The sequence below is a fragment of the Aquarana catesbeiana genome, linkage group LG12, assembly GCF_042186555.1.
Source record: "Aquarana catesbeiana isolate 2022-GZ linkage group LG12, ASM4218655v1, whole genome shotgun sequence".
NCBI lineage: Eukaryota > Metazoa > Chordata > Amphibia > Anura > Ranidae > Aquarana > Aquarana catesbeiana.
The window spans coordinates 69,878,155-69,896,244 of NC_133335.1; the positions used below are offsets into that span (position 1 = coordinate 69,878,155).

At 44.0% G+C, this 18,090-nt stretch overlaps 1 protein-coding gene across 1 annotated transcript in view; it reads left to right on the plus strand.

Moving 5' to 3' along the window:
- The first annotated feature begins 5,411 nt into the window (after positions 1-5,411).
- LRRC3C (leucine rich repeat containing 3C) overlaps positions 5,412-18,090 on the plus strand; it is a 49,429-nt gene continuing 36,750 nt past the window's right edge. The window contains exon 1 of the mRNA XM_073608016.1: positions 5,412-5,740. The gene's annotated coding sequence lies outside the window, so the exon portion shown is untranslated. The remainder of the gene's footprint in view (positions 5,741-18,090) is intronic.

Here is an 18,090-nt window from a genome sequence, read left to right on the forward strand (position 1 = left end):
TCCTTAATATTCCACAGTCCTCCCAGACTGACTCTGCATCCATCTAAGACTGCTCTCACCCAGTCCTCTCAGGCTGCCTCTCAGTCCACCCCGACTGTATCACTTACCAGCCCACCTAGCTGTGTTCTCCTTGGAGATCTCTCAGATGTGCTCTCTGGCTCCTGCTAACACCTGCTGCCGTGCCACTGGACAGGATTCTTCCTTGGGATATCAGAGGATCCCTCCTGCACCCGAGCTCCTGAGGTCATCAACCCCGGACTAGGGGGTTACCTTTAAGGGCTCCCCGATAGCCTCCTAGCACTCCATCTCCAACTTCCACCCAAACTCCCTGCCCATCTGGGGATTGGTCGGGGCCCTCGTGAATACCCCAGGCACCTCCTCCTAACCTCCCTCCCATTCTTCTGGAAGTTTCCAGCAATTTCCAGAAGTAGGGGGAGGTACCAGAGATGCTGTCTGCTGAGTCATACAAGCCCTCAATGGATCACTCACCAGATTGACCCTAGTCAAGCCAAAACATTTTACCTACGCTAACAAAAACCTAACACTACCTATTTTAGCACACTACAGGGTGCTACACAAACACAGCTGATCACTCAGCTCTTGGTCCTCAGTCTGCAGAGAGCTGGGAACTGTCAGTCACTGGATCTCTGATCTGCTCCTCCAGCGCTCACTGGAGCCCTGGGCTGTGGAGGGGGCAGGAACACCTGGCTCAGGCTCTCGGCGGTTTGTTGAGAGCCTGAGCTAGCTGCCAGTCCAGGCTTCTGGGTGGATCCCAAACATATGCGTGGGATCTTTTCAGAGCCTGGACCGGGTCTGTGACGTCAGCCAACAGCAGGCTAAAGTCTGGATCACAGGAGTGCAGGAGAACTAATTGCATTCTTACCCCCAAGGGAGAAGTATAGCCAAAAAAGCTTTGGCTGTACTTCTCCTTTAAAAGTGATTATATGCCTTACAATTACATTGTACAATTATAAGAAGCAGAAAGTGCAATCAGCACAAAAATATAAATGTGAAGAATTATAAAACAAACCCCCCTCATATGCAAGCTGAACACTAAAGAATTTTCACAACAAATCCAAAGAAAAAATTAAGTAGGGTATAAGTGCAGCGCAAAACAGAAATTCAAAACATTGGTGAACTACAAGTCCAAAAATGATAACAATAATTTTCAATATAATAATGAACAAAATGATGAAAAAAAAAGTCCAGAAAGATGATGGACAATAAGTCCCAGAAAGCCTTCACCAGTGAGGAAACATTGACATTAGGTGACAGTCCCTCCACCTCTGGTCTAATTATCTACTCTCACCTCAGGGTATGGACTCCTGAGGTAACAGGTAGTCATAAAGGCAGATCCCAATATAACGAATGGGTTGAAGCAGATCATATGCTCATTTTCAGATTCCTCAGAAATAGATACGGACGTCCAACCATAAATGATAAAAAGGAAAGGATCAAAAAAGGAAGTGCTCACTGTATGTTAATAAAAGACTTTTAATTTGTCCAAGCACCGACTAGTCACATTTCAGCAGTTTGGTACAAGCATAAAAACACACACATATGTCGATCTGATTCTGAAGGGCAGCAGCGGGTGACGTCAGAAAGGGGGAAGGCTGCGTCTGACGTTACACCCTATCACACTGTCTTTCTTGGTATTGTAGCAGTACCCTTGTAGGGACTACTGGTGATTGTGATCCGTCTCTCACCCTGCACAGCCAGGCACACGAATTTCCAGACATACAGAAGTCAAGAAATAGTCCTTGTACTTGTTTTTTTTATTTTTTTATTGAGGGGATTATAACTTGGATGGGGATAGGGTACATATGGGATGCCCATGTGATTAATAGCAATTCCTCAGGGACACTATATACATTCGGTATATACACACTTCTCCTCTTTTATCTCTAGCACAGACTTGCTTGTAGAACTACAACTCTCAGAACCAGCTAGCACTGAATTACAGCTCTGACACTGGCTCAGCCAGGCCCAAAGCAAATGCCCTTTGCAGGCAGGGATCGCGGGTCCCTGTGGTGTAGCAAAATATGATAGTCCTAGTGCTAGCTGTCCCAGTAACACCTCTTCAGGCCCTGCCAGCCGTCCTGGCTGCAGCTGCCTCTTTCCACTGCCTATGCCACCACAGTCCTCCTGACTGGTTCTGCACCCATCCCAGACTGCTTGCACCCAGTCCCCTCATGCGTGCCTCCCAGAGCTCCTGACTGTGTGTCACTCACCAGCCCTCCAGGCTGTTCCTCCTGGAGACTTGCCTGGCAGTTTTCTCCCGCTGTCCTCTTTGCTCCCGTGCCTCCTGTCCAGAACATCCCTGTGTGTCCTGAGAGGATCCTGTCCGCACCCGAGCCAAGGCCCAAGGTCACCCCCCCCAGACTGGGGAGCTCCATCAAAGGCCATGACAGCCTAACACTCCATCTCCAGCTTCCACCCGAACAACTCCTCCCCAGCTGGGCTGACCCTGAATATTTGAGGGGGCCTGCCCTCTGCACTCCCAAGTTGGGGTTTGGTCAGGGCCCGCAGCATACTTTAGACAACTCCACCTTACCTCTCCTCCCATCTTTCCAGAAGGTTCTAGTGCATTCTAGAAAGAGAGGGGAGGTCTTAGTGCTTGCCTGTGAGTCATCCAGCTCTCCCTGGATTTTGGCCAAAACAGGAAAAACACAGACAGGCTTGGCTGCCAGCCAAGCCTGCATAAATTTAAGCCTTCCCAGAAGAGTGGAAGTTGGTATTGCTGCAAAGTGTGGGCCAACTAAATATTAAACTCTACGGACTAATGCCGCGTACACACGGTCGGACTTTCCGACGTAAAATGTGCGATCGGAGCTTGTTGCCGGAAATTCTGACCGTGTGCAGACAAGGAGTGCCTCCTTGTCTGCGATGTAAGTGGTCTCCTCACTGTTAGCCTCTTAGATGTTGCCCACATGTAGAGAGGAAAGAGACTCCATAGTGTGATACCGTACAAATATCCAAAAATGTATTAATAATACTGATGGGTACGTCCTACGCGTTTCATCAATGGGACGTCATCTGGAGAGCTCCAGACGAAGTCCCATTGACAAATCGCGTAGGGAGAGACTATACAGCGTCATTGCATCACTTCCGGTTTCAAGCATATCGCTCCTGTTTCCTGTTTTTGAACACTGTTTTTGCTTTTAATGATTTTTATTGAATGTGAGTACCCATCAGTATTATTAATACATTTTTGGATATTTCTACAGTATCACACTATGGAGTCTCTTTCCTCTCTACATGTGGGCAACATGTAAGAGGTTAACAGTGAGGAGAACACTTACATCGCAGACAAGGAGGCACTTGGAGAACACAGGACAGGAAGTTTCCTCGCACTCCACAGGCTACACAGTGGCTGATACTGTGAAGGTGAAATACCTCCTTGTGGGGTGAATAATAGCGGTGAGTGCGTTTCTTATGGGGCACTGTTTTCCAAGAAACACAGAACAATTTGAAGGAGCACATTGTCACTTTATTGGACTTTTTTTATACACCAGGGTTTAAGGACGGTATATGCATATTTCTGAACCCAGTTTCACAGCAACAATATGCACCAGTCATATATGTTGGGTTTTTTTGCACAGAAATGTCACTTTGAATTTCAGGTTTTGCACAGGATTGTGTTTATTTTATTTTCGTTTGAACATAACAATGTGTATTATATATAAGCAGTTAGGAAGTTTACACAGTGGATTTTTGTGAATATACAAATGTTTATTTTCTGCACTTTTATTGTCACTTTTTGCACTAAATGCACCTGTGACACGCACCCCTCAAATATTTAGAGGTTGTAGGTCACCTCTTAATAAGAGCAGCGCCATACCTATCCACTCTTTTTCATATTTCTTCTAGATTTACCTTAGAGTGAATTTATTGATAGAGGCTGCAGCTCCTCATTTTTCATTTTCACCATAAGCGCTGGGGTCTAATAATTTTTTCAAAAAATACATTTACCTCCTGCAAGGCTATTTAAAACACCTAAACATTTTCAAAAATATGAGGATTTGGTCACACCTTGTCACAGTAAGTGGGCTTAAGCACCATATAGTAATATGGTGTGACCAAATCCCCATACTTTTGAAAATGTCTAGGTGTTTTAAATAGCCTTGCAGGAGGTAAATGTCTTTTTTGCATGTGTGCGCTGTAATATTTTGTTGTGTTGTATGGTCTTATGGCTGCACCATCTTTGATGCATCTTTTGGGGTGTGCCCTCCAAATATTTTGTTTGTCTATTGTATGGATTCTGACCAAATCCCTTTGGGCAGGAGCACCCCACTCCCTCATCAGTGCCTCTCGTTAGTGTCCACCTATGTCATAGGTGGAGTCCTTTAGTTCTCCCATATAGAGGAGTGTATTGCTCCCATGGTTCACAGAAGCAGGATCTTCCATTCTATGGATAGCGTAGGACCCACTAACTATGGGGTACTTTTTCCCAGTAAGTGGGCTTAAGCACCATATAGCAATATGGTGTGACCAAATCCCCATATTTTTGAAAATGTTTAGGTGTTTCAAATAGCCTTGCAGGAGGTAAATGTCTTTTTTGCATGTGTGTGCTGTAATATTTTGTTCTGTTGTATGGTCTTATGGCTGCACAATCTTTGATGCATCTTTTGGGGTGTGCCCCCCAAATATTTTGTTTGAGCTTAGGGGTGCACACCCTAATGCAATACCTATGGTAGGGTCCCTTTTTTCACTCTCGATAAAAGGTTGCAAAGAGGTCCCTGAAAATCAGCCTGTGATGCTGATTGGTTTACATGAGTATAGGACAAGGTTGACACTATACCAAGGTGTGCTGGTGAATATCCTTATTTTCCTATACAATAATTGCATAGTGGTGCTATCCACCAATTCACTACAGCACCCTACACAAACTGTGGGCGAGCCTGTAGGAGTGCGACTGTTACAATACAACTTCTCTGCTTTCATTATCTAAAGTACAATTCCTACAAAACAGACAAGAAATGTAAAGAACTGCATTTTTGTATGCAGAAGATTACATACACAAAGTCATCAACCACACATACATTGACTCTTACTATTACACTTATTGTATTTTACTCAACAGTAGAGCAGAAAGGGTACTAGGCGTAACATTGGACTGCGTGAATCTTTGTGGTACCCTGAGATGCTGCATAAGTGACCAGAGCCAGTGCTATTATTCAAGGCTTATTATTCCCATTCCCAGTTCTCGCTGAACGTGACTGCAGATAAATCATTTACATATCCCCATCAGTTTTAATCCCACTCTTGAAACCTCTATTCTCCATGTTTCTGCTTTCCTTCCCCCCATAGACTCCTATCCAGTGTCTCCTGTCTTTTCTCCTTATCCACCTCACTCCCTCCCTCCTTCCTTTTCTCGCATCAGGCGGAGTTTCCAATCCCCAGCTGAGAGACCTCATTCTCGTGCAGGAAAACACACACACAGCTTGTTAGGAAGAGGTGAGGATGGGCCACAGTGGAGAGATCTGTGACTTCCCCTCAGCACTCTAATATTCCCAGCAGGACCTGGGAGGAACAGGCAAAGCTTCTGCTCTCACACCATCTCCTTGGTTGTCAGATGGATGCTCCGTGATCATGACTCCAACTTTCTATCTGCTCAATGCTTGTAGGGAACAAACCGCCTGTTGCTTATGAGTCAATCGGTGGGGACCAAGATCTTGAAGACCTCTGCTCTACTCTGCTTTCCTGGTCTTCTAAAGCAGCACCACAGGAAAAGATGTAGGTAATGCACTTGTTTTTTACTTATTGGTATTTTTGCGTATCAAGTCGGTCCACTTATACAGATTTCATTATTAGGGCATGAAATGTAGACATAAGTAAATGATTTTTCATGCAACAGTTCCCATGGAGCACAATATAATCTATTGCTTGATGGGCTGTCTCATAGATGTTATTCCTAGTGAAGGGAATTCCCTAAGGGATTGTTTCAACAGACATGAGGTGAGACTAGTCTTTCATGAAACGAACAATGATGATGCGAACAACCAATACTGATTGCTCCCGATCCAAGTTATTAGAGTAAAATCAGTTAAAAGCTTATTTCTGATTGGTTATCACACTTTGCGCTTCATTTTGGTACTAGATTTTCCCTATAGCCCCATAAACAAGAGCTCAAAGTGGAAAACCCTTGATTGGCTACCAGGAATGACAGTTTTGCTTCAGTTCCGGTTAAATGACAGTTTGTCTTTTTCCGCCAGGGTTCATAAATTAGATTGACATAGTAATATCTCAGTATATATCTCTGCTTTGATGCAAACTATTACCCCTCCCCCCCCTCCCACATTCGCACACATGAAAATAAGAGTCGGCAAGAATCGGAGGAGGTGGATTTGTGTCCGATAAGGTCTTCCCTTTCATTTGCTGTGAAAATGAAACAAGAAATCTAAATGGTTGCTATGGTTAGCTCCTCATTTTCCTCCCGTTTTCATCCTCCCAGGGTGTGCCTTTAGCCGGGGAATCTACTCTTAGACTTATTAGACTTTGAAGATGGAGCAGAGGCAAATTTAAAGAAGGCTTTCCAATTTAAAAATGGTCTGCTTCTGAATGTCCAACCCTGGAACCATTGTTTCATGGAATGTTGAGAGTTAATCCTACAGCCAAGTCAGGAAAAAAAAAGCAAGCAGCCATCGAACCACTAAATATCCAATTATACATTAATGAATCCATCAACCTGTCAGTGGTTACTGGCTATTACAAATCACTGTGCTGAACCATAGCAGGAAGGCTATACCCATGTGTACAAAAAAATGGAATAAGGAAAGGAGGAAATATCTGGATCCATGACATTGCAGTTGAGGGCTTAATTCAGAATTTGCTAACTAATCAACGGAAAGCCTGTCTCTAACATGCTTTAATTCGTTCCTTATTCATATGCCTACTGTCCCCTGTCCATTGCAGATTCTTCCTAGGCTACGCACAGTGACAGTTGTGGTAAAAACTTCTCCAATTACTCCTTGCCTACATGTTTCATGCATTCATTCTTCTAGCTCTTTACCGCAGATCCTTTTTAGATTCATTGACTCCTTAAAGCACTTTCTTAAAGTAGACCTTCCTGTATTTTGAGAAGTCTGTATGATTAGATTCATAACATCATGACATGTCACAATGTATAGTAACAGCATACTTTTTTCAAGCGAGCTCTACTTTTTTTTATCATTCTAAAGCAGCCCTTAACTTTGCCTAGGCTAAGATGATATCATTAAGATGATATCATGAGTCTGCTGCAAGTAGAAGAAAGCATTTCCTCAATCTTCTGTCCTCTAGTCATCAGATGGTAACACGGTACCTCTGTCACAAGGTGCAAGATTGCAGCAGAGAGAATGATCTGTTGTCAAACAGTTATGAACACAGCCGATAACTGCATAGACACCAGGGTTCATACAACTGCATATTCTCTGAGCCAGCATCTCAGTTTAGGATGTAGGTGCTGACCCTGAATGATGACTAAACAAACATGGTGCTGCCTTTCTGGAGAGAAAGGCAGTTGAAGGTATTATCTGAGGAAGACTGTGTTTTTATAATAAATGCTTTTAAAGCCCATATCTGAGCAAAAATAACACCCTCTACATAGCTCCCAACTGTCCCTGATATGGAGGGACTGTACCTGATTTGGAGCAATGTCCCTCTGTCCCTCTTTCCCCCTCATTTGTCCCTCATTTTGGTCTGATGCATATAGTTGTATAAAAAATGCACTTTTTTTCTTTCAAAAAGTGTTTCCCAGTGCTAAACCTTTCATCCAATTTCTAAATTGCTGCATTTGTACATTTTAAAAGCCAATATAAAGGGATAGTAGTGGTAAAAAAAGCCCTTGTGGATTTGATTAACCTTTTTTTTGTTGTTAATTCTCCTTTAAAGGGGTGTAGCAGGGGGCATGTCCTATGCCTACATACATTTGTTAGTAGGTGTCCCTCATTCCCATCGCAAAATTTTGGGATGTATGCTTCTATCCCTCCCATGTGGCTGCCACAGGACAGCCAGGCCCTTTCCAACTTCCACTGGGCACTCTTCAGTAAGCTCTCCAGACAGTCTGGAAATTCCCTTGATTATCTTCCAAAAATAATTTTAAGAAGTAGGCCCCCAGCTATGCCACAGCTGGGACTTCAATGAAAATGCAGCATACTCCAGTAATCTGACCAGAGGGACAAGGCCCCTTGGGCTGGGGACTCCTCCTGCAGGATTAGACCAAGAACTACTGTATCTCCCTCCCGGCTGCTCCAGGCTTCAGGCTATTTATGTGCTCTTCAGCCACCTACATTTTTTTATGTAGGGCTACCCCCAAAAGAGCCACTGTGTTCCACCTACTGGGCACACCATTTTTTGTGTAGTTCTACCCCCAAAGTAGTCACTGTGATTTAACTTGTAATTTTCCAAGATTAGGGCAGCCAGGCACACAGCAACAGTTCACTCACTCCAGCTCTATAATCAGTCTAGGACAGGGGCCTCCAAACTCTGGCCCAAGGGCCAGATGGGGCCCTTTGCTAGCCTTTATCTGGCCCTTTTGGTACTATTCCTCCCAATGATATGAGCCTTTATTCCTCCCACTGACACCTACTATGAGGCACTATTTGTTCCACTGATACTATTGTTGGTCTACTATTCCTCCCACTAATACCAATGATGAGGCACTACTCCTCCTCCTGCTGACCCCCAACCCTGCGGCCATGTTTATTCTCACTGTTGCTGGGCGCAGAACATTTTCTACCCCAACTGGCCCCCCTAAAGTCTAAAGGATAGTAAACTGGCCCTTTGTTTCAAATGTTTAGAGACCCCTGGTCTAGGGGATATCTTTTTATAATTTTTTTTGCTGAAGAACTTAGAGAGGGTGTAGGATGATATGGGATACTCCAGAACTACGGAATACTAGCAGGAACACACTTCATTTTGCTAAGCCTCCCTGAACAGTCTTTATGCAGGAGCAAATAAAGATGATCAGAGCTGAGTCCTTGTAAAAGCTATCTCAGTTAGAGCTCTACCACTAGCACTTCCACTCAAAGAAAACAGCACACAGTCACTAGGACCCTGAGTTCAGGTCAGTAATCTCAAAGTCATAGGATCACCAGATGCCTCCTTCCAGTACCTACCCACCAGATACTCTTCAGTGAGGGAGGGGTTAATGTCCACAATGCCACAGGACAGCCAGATCCTTTCCAACTTCCAGTAGGCACACATCAGTAAGCTCTCTACACTAAGTTCTTAGGAGAAATTCCCTTGATTAGCTTCCAAAAAGGATTTTAGAAGTACCCCACCCCCACCTTCAGCTATGCCACAACTTGAACTTCGATGGACACGCAGCATACTCCAGCAATCTGCCCAGGGGAACATAACCCATCAGGCTGGGGACTCCTCCTGCAGGATTAGCCCAAGAACTATCCCCCTTCCAGTTGCTCTAACCTTCAGACAATTTATGTGCTCTTCAGTCACCTACTGGGCACACATTGGCTGAAGTCCCATACATATTCAGACTGCCTATTTGTCATTCCAGCCCACTATGATTCTAGAATCCTCTAAAGTACAAGGGAAAACAATAAATCCTGAACCTTGAGAAACACAACAGCCCTTGAATGTGAACATGTGCTGAAAGGAAACATTTGGAGGGGGGAAGATGGGTACTGTGAGGGGGATTTCAGGGAGGGAATTTGTACTGCAAGAAGAAGGGAAATGTAGCATTTTTGTTTGGGGAAAATTTTGGCCTGCTGAAGCATTTTGTGCTGGAGGGGCAAGTGTGCAAGTTAATGCTGGATTTTGGTGGTAGGAGAAGGGGTATTTTTACTCAAAGTGGGGCATAATATTGCTTGCGTGGTATAATTTTGCACTTCCATGACCCATGTACTTGGTGCATAACATGCTCCTGATCCCTACACTTCCTGAGTTATATGCCCCTGACTTCTGCACTCTGTGCATTATGTAGATCCAACCCCTGTACTCTCTGCATTAACACTCCTGACCCCCGAACTCTGCATTATGTACTTCTGACCACTACACCTTGTGTGTTATGCACTCCTGACCCCTGCACCCTCCATGTTATGTACCATTGACCTCTACACTCTGTGTAATACATACCTCTGACCCCATACACTCTGTGCGTTAAGCACTCCTGACCCTTGCACTTTCTGCGTTATGTACTCCTGACCCCTGAATTCTGTGCATTACATATATCTGACCATTACACTCAGTGCATAATGTGCTCCAGACCCCTTCACTTCTTGTATAGTTTTCCTCTGGACTTCTGCACTCTGTGCATTATGTACATCCAACCCCTGTATTCTTTGCATCAACACTCCTAACCCCTGCACTCTCCATGTTATGTACCCTTGTCCCCTACACTCTGTGTGTTACATACTCCTGACCCCTACAATCTGTGCGTTAAGCACTCCTGACCATTGCACTCTCTGCGTTATGTGCTCCTGACCCCTGAATTCTGTGCATTACATATATCTGACCATTACACTCAATGCATAACGTGTTCCTAACTCCTACACTTCTTGTATAATTTTCTTTCGGACTTCTGCACTCTGTGCATTATGTACATCCAACCCCTGTATTCAATGCATTAACACTCCTGACCCCTGCACTCTCCATGTTATGTACCCTTGACCCCTACACTCTGTGTGTTACATACTCCTGACCCCTACAATATGTACGTTAAGCACTCCTGACCATTGCACTCTCTGCGTTATGTACTCCTGACCCCTGCATTCTGTGCATTGCATATACCTGACCACTACACTCAGTGTATAACGTGCTCCTGACCCCTGCACTTTCTGTGTTATATATACCTAACTTCTGCACTCTGTGCATTATGTATGTCCAACCCCTGTACTCTCTGCATTACATACTCCTGACCCCTGCACTCTGTACATTATGTACTTCTGACCACTACACACTGTGCCTTATGCACTCCTGACCCCTGCACTCTCCATGTTATGCACCCTTAAACCCTAGACTCTGTGTTACTTACTCCTGACCCCTACACTCTGTGCGTTAAGCACTCCTGACCCTTGCACTCTCTAATGTTACGTACTCCTGGCCCCTGCCTTCTGTGTGCTACTCACTACTGACCCCTGCACTTTGGGTGTTACATATCTCTGACTCCTGCACTCTGTGCTTTATACATTCCAGATGCCTGCACTCTGTGCATTATGTACTTCTGTCCCCTGCATTCGTTTTTTAGTGTACCTATTGCAGGCATACTATCACTTTAAGATCCATTGAACAAAAAAATGGCTCTTTTATAGAGTTCTTGTCTTTGGTGCCACAAAATCTGAAGTATGCCATTTTGTGGGGCAGCAGAGTGGTGTAGTGGTTAGCACATTTGCCTAGCAGCAAAAGTACGTAACGCAGAGAGTGCAAGAGTCAGGAGTGCTTAACGCACAGATTGTAGAGTTCAGGAGTATGTAAAACACAGAGTGTAGGGGTCAAGGGTACATAACATGGAGAGTGCAGGGGTCAGGTGTGCATAACGCACACAATGTAGTGGTCAGAAGTACATAATGCAGAGTTCAGGGGTCAGGAGTGTTAATGCAGAGAGTACAGGGGTTGGATTTACAGTGCAGAAGTCAGGGGCATATAACACAGAAAGTGTAGGGGTCAGAAGCATGTTATGCACCAAGTACATGGGTCAGGGAAGTGCAAAATTCCACCACGCAAGCAACATTATGCCCCACTTTGAGTAAAAATACCCCTTCTCCTGAAACCAAAATCCAGCATTAACTTGCACACTTGCCCCTCCAGCACAAAATGCTTCAGCAGGCCAAAATTCTCCCCAAACAAAAATGCTACGTTTCCCTTCTTGTCGCTGGTTTAAATCCCAACCACAACACTACCTGCCTGGAGTTTGCATGTTCTCCCTGTGCCTGCATGGGTTTCCTCCGGGTACTCCAGTTTCCTCCCACACTCCAAAGACATGCTGATAGGTTAATTGGTTCTTGTCTAAAATGGCCCTTGTATGTGTATGAATGAATGTGAGTTAGGGAATTTAGATTGTAAGCTCCTTGAGGGCAGGGACTGATGTGAATGTACAATGTATATGTAAAGCGCTGCGTAAACTGACAGCGCTATATAAGTACCTGAAATAAAATAAATAAATAAAATGTGCACTTCCCCATTTATCTGCCAAATTATATTCCCTACTATAGTAAATATAGCTTGTGAAGCACATACAAAGCAGTTCACAACACAGCTCCAGTGGGAGACGATTTTGTGTGCATGTGCACACTAATGCCCCATACACACGGTCGGATTTTCCGACAGAAAATGTGTGATAGGACCTTGTTGTTGGAAATTCTGACCGTGTGTAGGCTCCATCACACATTTTCCATCAGATTTTCCGACACACAAAGTTTGAGAGCAGGATATAAAATTTTCCGACAACAAAATCCGTTGTCGGAAATTCCGATCGTGTGTACACAAATCCGACAGACAAAGTGCCACGCATGCTCAGAATAAATAAAGAGATGAAAGCTATTGGCTACTGCCCCGTTTATAGTCCCGACGTACGTGTTTTACATCACCGCGTTTAGAACGATCGGATTTTCCGACAACTTTGTGTGACCGTGTGTATGCAAGACAAGTTTGAGCCAACATCCGTCTGAAAAAATCCTAGGATTTTGTTGTCGGAATGTCCGAACAAAGTCCGACCGTGTGTATGGGGCATAATTGTTCATGAATTCCCATAGAACTTTGCCACATGTTTGGAAAATGCTCCTCAACAATGAATATAATGGAAACACCATGTATTAACCCTTTGCCAACCGTATAACATAGAAGTGACCCTGCTGCGCCAGATCACATACCTAGTACATGATCTGACACCTTTGCGGTGTGCACGCCCCCGGGACGCCCCCAGCGAACTGGCTCTGCTGTGATTTTACACAGCAGATGCCAATCAACGGGTGCTGGCCAATAGATTACCGCAGGCACCCGCTGATCATCCAAAACACAGGCAGGACTGGGCTCTGCCTACGTAAACAAGGCAGAGCTCTGTCCTGTCAACAGGGAAGTAATGGATTTACTTTCCACGCAAAGCAAGGTATGAAATTGATTACTTTCCCTAGTAAAAGCACCTAACTGTGTACATATAAACACTGGCTAAGCACACATATAACCCTTTGATGACCCTAGATCTTTAACTCCTACCCAGCCAGTGTCAATAGTACAGTGACAGTGCATATTTTTAGCACGGATCACTGTATTAGTGTCACTGGTTCCCAAAAAGTGTCAGCTAGTGTCAGGATGTCCGCCAAAATATTGCAGTCCTGCTATAAGTCACGGATCGCCGCCATTACTAAATAAAAAAATAAAACAAAATAAACAAATAAATAAAAAATATCCCATAGTCGGTAGAAGCTATAACTTTTGCGCAAGCCAATCAATATACGTTTATTGGGATTTTTTTTTACCAAAAATATGTAGCAGAATACATATTGGCCTAAATTTATGAAGAGATTTGATTTTTTTTTTAAATTTTATTGGATATGTTTTATAGCAGAAAGTAAAAAATTGTGTTTTTTTTTTTAATCAACATTGTTGATCTTTTTTTGTTTATATCAAATAAAATAAAAATTGCAGAGGTGATCAAATACCACCAAAAGAAAGCTCTCTTTGTGGGAAAAAAAGGACATAAATATTATGTGGGTACAGCGTCACACATAAGCGTCTGCGTACCGCAGTGCCGCATCGCAAAAAATGGCCTGGTCATGAAGGGGGGGTGGGGGGTGGGGGGTTAAATCTTCCAGAGGTCAAGTGGTTATTTGGAAAACTGTTTTTTAAATTTTAGATAGGATAGACATTTTTTGTAGTTTGTGTCCCCACTTGGAAAAATCATCCCTGGAGACTAATCTTTCTGAGAACTCCTAAGGCTTGGAATTGTAATGAGAGGAAGAGGTGCGGGGAAATCTTCTAATGGGTACAAATATTCTGTGTGGGTCAGGCATTTGTGCATAATCACTTGTGTTCCTGATCTGAAGGCAAATAGCACTGCTCTGTAGCATATGCGTGGGGGAGCCACTAATTCTTAATGGTACCCCCCATGCATCGGAAAATGCAGTGCGTTTTCACAAGTGAAAAACCGCATGGTGCCGCTGCACCATGCCGTTCCGTGTAGCGGGTTTTATAAAAAAGTTTCGGGAACTTGCTTTTCTTGTGGGTACAGCAATGGGCTTCCTGGGAGAACTATGACATTGTTTGAATATGCTATTAAAGAATCCCAAATCCCCATCAAACCTCACAACGTTTGAAAACTGGTGCAGAGGGGATCCTTATTCTCCATGATTGATATCACTTAGCCTTTTCCTTAGTCATATCGGTTAGCTTGAACACCCATGACCGAATTTGCTGAGAAGAAGAATTAAGGGCTAGGCCACTTGATGGGGATTGGTTGGATATCTGGACCTCTATGACAAAAACTCTTTGAACATCTTAGCATTGGAAAATTCATAAAAAGTTTAATTTACATGGTATTACACTCCACTTCATTTAGCAAAATGTATGCCAACATTTCTCCTAACTTTTTTAGAGGATGTGTCGAACTAGATACCATAACACATGTGGTGACCTTGCCTGAAAGTTCATCAATTCTGGATCAAACTACCTTAAGAAGCGCTTCTCAATAAACAAATCTCACTGACATTCCTAGTAAACAGTGACTTTTATGGTCAATTAAATTTTGACTGCTATTCTTAACCACTTCAGCCCCGGAAGGATTTAACTCCTTCCTAACCAAGCCCTTTTTTGCGATACAGCACTGCGTCGCTTTAACTGACAATTGCGCGGCCGTGCGACGTTGTACCCAAACAAAATTGATGTCCTTTTTTTTCCCCCACAAATAGAGCTTTTTTTTTGGTGGTATTTGATTATCTCTGCGGTTTTTATTTTTTGCACTATAAACAAAAAAAAGAGCGACAATTTTGAAAACAAAAGCAATATTTTTAACTTTTTGCTATAATAAATTTCCCCCAAAAATATATATAAAAAAAAACAAATTTCTTCCTCAGTTTAGGCCAATATGTATTCTTCTACATATTTTTGGTAAAAAAAAAATTGCAACAAGCGTATATTGATTGGTTTGCATAAAAGTTATTGCGTCTACAAATTAGGGGATAGATTTATGGCATTTTTATTATTATTTTTTTTATTAGTAATGGTGGCGATCTGCGATTTGTATCGTGACTGCAACATTGCGGCGGACAGATCGGACACTTTTGACACTATTTTGGTACCATTGCCAGTTATACAGCGATCAGTGCTGTAAAAATGCACTGATTACTGTGTAAATGTCACTGGCAGGAAAGGGTTAAACGCTAGGGGGCGATCAAGGGGTTAAGTGTGTTCCCTCAGTGTGTTCTAACTGTCGGGGGGATGGGCTCACTAGAACATGACAGAGATCACTGCTCCCAATCACTGGGAGCAGTAGATCCCTGTCATGTTGCTAGGAAGAACAGGGAAATGCTTTGTTTACATAGGTATCTCCCCATTCTGCCTCTCCGTGTCATGATCGCGGGCCACCGGCAGACATCGGGCCCGCTAGCTGCCGATGACGGAGTGACGTACGGGTACGTAGTTTTGTGCACCCATGCCACTTTGCTGACGTATATCGGCGTGAGCCAGTCGGCAAGTGGTTAAACTAGAACTAAAGACATTTTTTCACCTTGGATCGGGTAAAGAATGGTAATAACCCCTTTAAGTTTGTTTTCCATTCGTGTCCAATTGGGATGTTTTCTCTTCACTTCCTGTCCCATAGCCAAAACAACAAATGAGAGGAAACCTCTCCAAAATGAGGGAGTCCCTGGTTGTCACCAGAACTAGTGTCCCTGTTCCTCTTCTGGTGACAACAGGGGCATATTTACCACGAGGCAAACAAGGCTTTGCCTTTGGCGGCATTTTTCAGGTGGGCAGCACCACCCCCAGGCAGAAGGGCAGAGACGGCTCTTTAACCACTTCCCATTCTTTTGGTGGCTGTACCAGATGATGCCTGCATCTTCAGGCATCACCCCAGTATGTTTTTTTTAGAACTGGCGGCTGGCTCTCTAGTGTAATAGCAATTGGAGCGGCTTACTAGCCGCTCAATTGCTATTACAAGCAGCGGGAGGGGATGAAACCATTGGCGCCAGTTTTTCAAAATCTAAGTACAAAAGAAGGATTTGGGGTCTTATAGTGCCCAGATCTCTTCCTAAAGAGTACCTACCACATACCTATTACTGTCACAAGCATGTTTACATTCCTTGTGACAGCAATAAAAGTGATAAAAGAAACATTGTAAAAATTAATAATTAAAAAAAAAATAGTAAAGTGCCCATGTCCTCCCGTGCTCGTGCGCAAAGGCGAATGCACGTGTCGGTCCTGCATGCACACTAACAATGATCATCCCACACATGTAAGGTATCACCACAAATGTCAGATCATGGACAGTAATTCTATATATGGCACTTGGACAAATCTTGTCTCAGGGTCTAATGAAAAAGCCGCAGCTGTTCACTGTGAATGGCTGCAGCTTCCCCATCAGACCCTGAGATGAGAACTGTATACCGTGGCTGGGGTGGGACAAATTTAGATGGGGGGGCTCCCAATTTTAATCTTGAATAGGGCATCACAAAAATAAAATACATCACTTGGTGTGACGACTCAAAATTTGGGATTTACGTTCACATTCAGCAATAACAGTAAACAAGACAAATAGAGAGGGTGAATCTTCCTAATTGGGGCACAGACAGCAATACAAACCAGACAGGTATTGTAATCCCTCTCCACTCTATCCAAAACAAAAAAAATGCCCTTAATTGTACTTTAGAGATTTCCATTTTTTAGGAGCATGGCAAGCTTGGATAGCTTCATCAAACCATTTGGGTGACAATACAGTCCTCTTGGCATTTGTATGAGATAATACTTTTCTTAAACCACACCTGAATTCTTCCTCAGGAGAACGCCATTCATTTACTTATTATGTTGATGTTAAAAAGGCAGGGGCGGATTAATGCACAGGCTGGTCTAGGCTGAAGCCTAGGACCCCACGTGTGCAAGGGCCCCTGATTGGCCATGATATTTTTATTAATCTATATATATTTATGTATATGTAGAATAAAAACCATGCCTGCATGTTATACGAATACGCCGATAAATGTTTTTTTACCAACAGGGGGGCGGGGATTGGGCGGTCCGCCCCGGGTGCCACCCATTGGGGGGGTTTCAGGCCAGCTGTACCGCCTCTCCTGCCCTGGTAAAAGCACTGCCAGCATACTTTAAAGTTGAGAAAACATTACTGCCAGCCCTTTCTCATGCACAGCTCCTCGTGTGTCGCTCTCAATGTAAATGGAAATCTCTTAATACCTCAATTAAAGTCGCTCTGTCTGGCCACTCTCCTCCTCCCGCTCCACCTCCTTCCCAACTGTAGCTTTTGATTGCAGGAGGAGAGCGGTCATGTGACCATCAATGAAACAGCAGAGGAGAGCAGTCACATGACCGGGTCACGAAGAACGGCGTTAATTGAGGTATTTAAAAGCTTTGATTTACAATGAGTGACACAGGAGGAGCGGTGTATGAGAAAGGGCTTTTTGTTTTCTCAACTTTAGAGTATTCTTTCCCAGGAGACTGGGGGTCTCCTGGGAGTGCAGGGGGGCTTTATAATGAAAGAGGCCTGTGTGATATGCAGGTAAAGGGGTCTGTGTACTATGCAGATGTCTGTGTACTGTGCAGGGAAAGGGGTCTGTGTACTGTGCAGGGAAAGGGGGCTGTGTTATGTGCAGGGAAAGGGGTCTGTGTACTATGCAGATGTCTGTGTACTGTGCAGGGAAAGGGGTCTGTGTACTGTGCAGGGAAAGGGGGCTGTGTTATGTGCAGGGGGGTCTGTGTACTGTGCAGGGAAAGGGGGCTGTGTTATGTGCAGGGGGTTCTGTGTACTGTGCAGGGAAAGGGGGCTGTGTTATGTGCAGGGGGTCTGTGTACTGTGCAGAGGGTTGTGTACTGTGCAGGGAAAGGGGTCTGTGTACTGCGCAGAGGGTTGTATACTGTGCAGGAAAAGGGGGCTGTGTACTGTGCAGGGGGGCTGTGTACTGTGCAGGTGGCTGTGGGAAGTTTTTTTTC